Source organism: Anneissia japonica, unplaced genomic scaffold (assembly GCF_011630105.1).
Source record: "Anneissia japonica isolate Jap-2015-1 unplaced genomic scaffold, ASM1163010v1 scaffold585_len4108843_cov191, whole genome shotgun sequence".
NCBI lineage: Eukaryota > Metazoa > Echinodermata > Crinoidea > Comatulida > Comatulidae > Anneissia > Anneissia japonica.
In genome coordinates, this window is record NW_022716829.1 from 3,523,755 (window position 1) to 3,530,613 (window position 6,859).

Here is a 6,859-nt window from a genome sequence, read left to right on the forward strand (position 1 = left end):
TATATATATATATATATATATATGTACGTATATATATGTATATATGTATATAATATAAATCAATGTATTATTATGTCCTTTATTCGAACACTGTATTTACCTTTCTTTGATGATTTACATATATGTATATATGTATGTATATATATATATATATAGGTCTGCATATATACTGTATAGGTCTGCATAAATTCAATTATTTATTTTAGATATAATGTCCATAACACAAACAGCCAGCAAGTCTATACTAATATAAAGAACTAAAAAAGCTATTATACTGTACTATATAAGCTGTATGCTTACTCAATTAAAATTAGAATACATTGAAAAAAGTGCGCGATAAAAAACAATAGTTCTAATCAAATACGCAGAAATAGCACGGAACACAACACAAGATTACAATAGAATAAATTTGCAATTAATTAATTCTTTGCCCGAAGGCTTTTATTCAATAAATATGCCTCCGGTCCTTTAACATAATACAAATACAAATAATATGCATAATATACGTCCTTTAATAAATTATTATAATAATACTCACACATTTAGACGACAATAAAGCTGAAATATTGAAGTATTTTTGTTAACATAATGTGGTATAAATGGTTTTTCTAATATCAATGAAACAGGGACAAACTAAAACAAAAATAATATTCATCTTCTATTTTTATCTAAGTTACACAATTTGCATAACCTGACCTTTCTTTCTGTTTTCACCCATCTACCCCTTTCTACCCTTAGTTCCATAATACCAAATCTAAGTTTTGTAAAGATTCGTTTATATTTAAATTCAATATTTTGTATCAAGTATTCATCTACTCCAAACGTATGCTTGAACATTTTGTAATATCAGTCTTAATTTAGAATATAAATTTATCTTTTCACAAAATTTCTGTCGTTCTATATCTATTAACCTTAAACATGTTTAGGCCTATATCATTTATATTTTGAGATAGGCCTAACCATGTTTCAACAAAATCAAGAGAACATAACAATTGTTTAAGGATAAACCCAAAAAGGCTCATCTCTTTGTGTTTTCCGCATCTGTAAATTATAACAATTTTTGATAATTCTATCTTCACTCATATTAATCAAACGTGCCCAATATCGAATAACATTAATAATACTGTATTTATTTGTAAATGGGGCGTGTCTTATAAGCTCAGTATCAATACCAATTCCAGGAACTACTACAATATTAGATTATTTTTTTTTAGAAGGTCGGTTGCTATGTAGGGGCCCTCTTAAAATAAATTAAATACTGTAATATAATGCTTTTATCAAATCTCTTTATGAGGCTTAGGGAGTGTGTGTGTGTTTTTTGTTTGTTTTTTTTTTAAGTCGTGGGAAAAAGTCCTGCTACTACAGGAATTGAACCCAGACCCCGTGATTAGAAGGCAAGCATCTTAACCACAAAGCTATATAATTCCACTTGTAATTAATGTACAGTATTATGAACTCGCTATAGGATAGGATAGGAATATTTTGGCGTGAATCACACCAAGGATTAACCCACGAAGTCTGAAGCTTCTTTTCCAGTAGGGTCATTCTGGTGGTGAAATGGACAGAAAACCGGAAGAAAATCGGCGCACTATACTGAAGAGTGTACTGCCTTCTTTAACGTGCACATGGGCCATAGTCCTATTGCACACGAGCCAAAGGCTTAAACGTCTCGTTCGAAAGACAATGTGCTATCGTAACTTGTATGTCAGTCCTCCAACTGTAACTGAAACACAAGGAGAGCACCAATGGGAATAGAACCGGAGACCTGAGATCTCAATCGTTCGGCACATACACAATGGCTCCCACCAGACTAAGCAAATCTGCTCCCCCCCCCCTCTCTCTCTCTCTCTCTCTCTCTCGCTTCATAAAAATGGTTAAATGGGTAGGTCTTGTAGAATAATTCTAACTTTTCCAATAGATGCAAGGGGTTCTTAATACATAAAGCCAGTTGTGCACACTTAGACATCCATTTAAAATAAAATAAAATAAAATGAATCAGAGAAAACTTCAAATATCATACGGTAATATATCTCTTTTTGATACCAAGTGCGAAAAACAGATTATCGTTGATAAAAAGAAGAAAAATCTTCTGTTTTTTTTATTTGTCAGCGTTTTCAGATCAACTAGTTATACTAGTAACATCGAATCTGATTAAAACAGACCAAAGTAGAGGAATATTAAAATTACCATAATTAGTAATATGCTATTCCCGCCAAATGGATGGCAAGTTGATATATATACAAAAAATATAAGGTAGGCCTAGTTCATCGTTCTCGCCTGCTTTGCGAGTGAAAGTAGGCCTAGATTACAAACGAGGCCAATGTTAAGGATATTTTTTATTCCCACTGATAATCTACTGAGATAAGCTACTGTACAGTACACTGTATGCGTGCAGGATTTAAACAAAGCTGCACTGTTTTCCCGCTTTTGGTGACACGTTTAAAAGCCAAACGTGTTTAGGCATAGCTTAATGCGCTTAGGATCTTGACATGTTTAGCGTTTAATGTAGTATTTAACATCGCGTACCTTAACACATTTTCTGCTGAACACGTCAAGAACCTAATCACATTAGGCCAGGTCTAAACGCGTTTATCTTTAAACAGAATTTGCTTGGCGCTTTGCGTTTAAATCCCTCACGTTGTTTTTTACATTGTTCTAACATGGACCTATTAATAGGTCCATGGTTCTAACATTCAAGAAACAACAGGTTCCGTTTATCCTAAGTTTATTTTTGCCTTATACTTATCATTTTGACTATAAAAATAAAGTATGAAATTACTTGGTAATAACCTATAATTGTGCTTCAAAAATGTTAATACCACGTTATTACACAAATGTTTTATGGAAATATACAATAAACTTGGGCCTATACGTCAGGTAATTAATATAGGGCCTAAGTAATAAGCAAATCAGATTTATTTTAAATGTTTTAAATTTGAAAAACAAATCAACAATCAATTGTAGCAAGAGAAATTATTGAGTTGACTTATACTGTCAGTTTTATCAACCAATCAAACGCTAGTATTTCCTAAAATATTGAATTCCTAAAAAGTAGTCAATTAAAAATCATTTACCAGACGTTATATACAGGCCTATGTAATATATTTTTGACACAGTTTTATAGATTATAAACGTGCTATGGAATTGCGTCGATCATACATCTTTTGAAAATGGGAGGACGGTTCACGAACGGTTCACCAACCGTGACTTACTTTTTCGAATCCATCATAGCCACACGCGCCTGAATAATCAAATATCTGACCACTTGCTATGCACCACTGTAGGATGACCTATGTGTGTGGACGTATTGTTTTCATTTTTATCTCAAGTTACTTTCATATTCCTATAACACATGGTATTTGAATACCGTAAAACCTCGAATTGAAGCCCTGGACTTATTTTTATTTATTTATTTATTTATTTTTTCGAACTTTGGATGGGCTTCTTATCGGAATGGCCTTCTCTTCGAGGCTACTTTTGCAAAGTTAAGAGGGGGAGGGGGTGCTTCTTTTCAAAATGAATGCTGTAAATTTTGGGAATTAGTACTATAAAACAATAAAAAGGGCCACTGTAACATCAATCTGTATCATGGAGTGTATTAACCGGCATCAAATCACCTAAACTCCTGTATAAACCATGCGTTTTTTCAATTTACTTTGTTTCTTTGGTATTAATGATGTACTGTACTATCTCGAAAAGAAAGCTATGATGGGCCTCCTTTAGAGGCTAATTTTGTAAACTAAAATAAAGAGGAGGCTTCAATTCGAGATGGGATTCTTCTCAAGATTAAGCCCATTATGTTTCAATTTGAGGTTTCACGGTATACGTTCTTGATAATAAATTGAGCGTAGGCCTACTAGCATAAATTATACAGGTTATGGAAAGACTGTAATTTGACGTGGTGTGGTGGAGTGCTTCTTTGCGTATTCTGACATGACATGATGGATGTTATATGATAGGCCTAAGATATGATACGATATCATATGTTAACATATGATATCATTAAATGGCTCAGCGCGTTTTAAAGCTGTGGTACGCTCTTCGGAAAAGTAAGGAAATATCTTTCGGTGTTCTGTCCAATCACCATCAGTAGGACCTAACTGGAAATATATTCTTCGGACTTTCTTGGGTTATCCATATAATCCGTGGGTTATCCATATCCGTGGTTATCCGTGGGTTGTCTATACAATAGTGTTCACCCCGAAAAGACCCAACAATCATTTCATACTCTATTATATGGTATGTTATGATAAGATTTATGTGATACGATACTATATTATATGATTTACGATGTGATAATTGTATGTTATAATGATATGATATAATGATATGATATTTTGTTAAAATTAATACTCGCTATACTGATAACCTTAAGTTCAAGCACTCATTTGCTAGAACTAATTGTTTTAAATATACAGTTTTTAATCTATTTCCTAGACTTTGGCATTCTCTACCCTCTATGATTAGTAATACGTTTCTCAACAACCTTAAACTATTTCTATCCCACTTAAAGAGACACAGGAAAACGAATGACAAAAAAAAAGAAAGAAAGTAAATAAATAAGAATGTCTGTTCACGTGCTTTTTGAAGTTAATTTATTAATTTTAGAGTAATTTTTCCTATTTTATGTTTACTTTTTGTTCCTGTTTTTCTTTCGGTTTGGAGAGAAACTTGACAGTATTTTAGTATACTCTTGGTTATCCTGTCTTCCCAAATTTGAAACTGTTTGTGTGTTAAAATTAAACAAAATTAATGAAATGAAAATATGATGTGATCTGACATGGTACGATATGGTATGATAGAATAGGCCTATATGGTATTATATGTTATGGTATTCGTTATGATTATGATATGACATAATAGGGTATGATATGATATGATGTCAAGTAATCAGGTGTGGTGAAGCCTGAAGTTTAACAACATAGGCAATATGGAATAATCGATGCTTGTGATCTACCACGCGTATATTGTCACGTGAGGATGTGTTCCTGGATTAACTCTATATATGTCGTTGAGATAATGGTAAAGAGTATATTTAATGTTTTTTCTGTCACTGTTTGCATCATTGCAGTTTTCCACGATGCAATACGGTGGATAATCAATCACAACTTGTTGTCACCAATTCGACGTGGCTAGCTGCTCGCATTCCCCTAGGCTGATTTATTTCAGAAACAACATCGTACTTATTCAGTAAATTAATTGAAACATTAAATATGTTGTTTGAAATGGATACCTGTACACCTTTGAAAATAAATCAACATTTGTAATGTTGATAAGAATTCCCATGGATCTTGTATTGTTATTGAATTGTAATACTTCAATTCGTTGTCTATTCCAAACTCATATGAGTCTTAATTAATTTAATACCTTATTGAAATGTTTTCCCCTATATTTGCTCTTTTTTATGTAATACTTGGAGTTTTTTAAGTCAATATTTAGATACTCAGATACTTATATTCGTCCATAAACATATAGGCCTACTGTATACATAACATTTGTTTCCGCCGGCAAACAAACCACAAAAGCTTCAAACTAATTATTATTATTATTATTATTATTATTATTATTATTATTATTATTATTATTATTATTATTATTATTATTATTAATATTATTATTATTATTATTATTATTATTATTATTATTATTATTATTATTATTATTATTACATTGCTTATATCGCCGCCCCCATCACCGTTTTATCCTGGAGCTAAAATTGTGAATGGCATCGAGCAAGAAAGGGTCCTATTTTTTTTCTAACACAAAGGGGAGCTTACTTTTATAAGGAATAAGGAATGGAAATTTAATATTTCAGCAATCGCTTCATTCTATATTTTGTCTTTATCTAGTGGAGAAAAGTGTAGTAGACTTTGTATTTATGAGGCGGAAAGCTGACACTATGGTACCTTCGACACTAATTTAAGGACAACAATGATGCAGATAAAGACACGTAAAAGGTTTAATGGTGCAACACAGGATTGAGCAGCATGCAACCGAAAAGACATTATCATATAGACATAAATCTTCATTATTAATGTTAAGTGGTTACTGATCATGTAATGTAAACTGTATTATTTTGATAGTGGTGTTTTGCAAATAAGATAAATGCACAACCTTTGTGAACGCCGCCAAAGTCCAAACTGGTAACTATGAACCGTATTACAAATTCCGTAATGCAAATGAAAATACTAAATTTAAATATATTTTGGGATGTTCAACTCTAATCTATCAACAGTGAATGTGAATATATTTTTGAGGACACAAGCATGCATCTGCACAGCGGACACTCGAAACCCCGCCCTTCCGATTGAAAGCCCAAACATCAACCGCTCGCCAAACTGCCGCTATAAATGCTGCAAAAGGTACATAAAAAGGGCATGGAAACTGCGAAATGAAATTATGAATTTCATGCCCTAACTGTAACTATATTTATCTTAATTTTTTTAAGTTATTCATTTAATTGATTTTCTTTATTTTTTACATTGCTATACGATATGAGAGTGTAAAGAAGGAAATTAGAGTTGGAATGGGTAAAGTAGAGGTAAACAAAATTGTTTTTGTATGAATTTTGTAGCTAGTACAATAATTTTGTATAGGCCTAAGTGTTCTTTTTCCTTAGGGTTAAGTTCCCTTTTTGTTTAATAGGCCTACTTCTGTAGCGTTCTTGATGTTTTGTTTTTGCTTTTGTTAACATTATAGGACGCACCTTTGTTCTTCCAAAGTATGCCACTGTTTTAAAAGTGCATGTCCAAATAAATAAATAAATAAACAGTAAATACATAAGAACAGCATAGCTCAGTATAGCTCAGTTAGTTGGCTATTACTGGTGGAATTACAGTGCCTGGCATATTATGATTCA

At 32.2% G+C, this 6,859-nt stretch overlaps 1 protein-coding gene across 1 annotated transcript in view; it reads left to right on the top strand.

Annotated features, from left to right (window-relative positions):
• Positions 1–5,917: 5,917 nt before the first annotated feature.
• Positions 5,918–6,859, top strand: part of LOC117110003 (QRFP-like peptide receptor) — a 16,574-nt gene continuing 15,632 nt past the window's right edge. The window contains exon 1 of the mRNA XM_033252542.1: positions 5,918–6,541. The gene's annotated coding sequence lies outside the window, so the exon portion shown is untranslated. The remainder of the gene's footprint in view (positions 6,542–6,859) is intronic.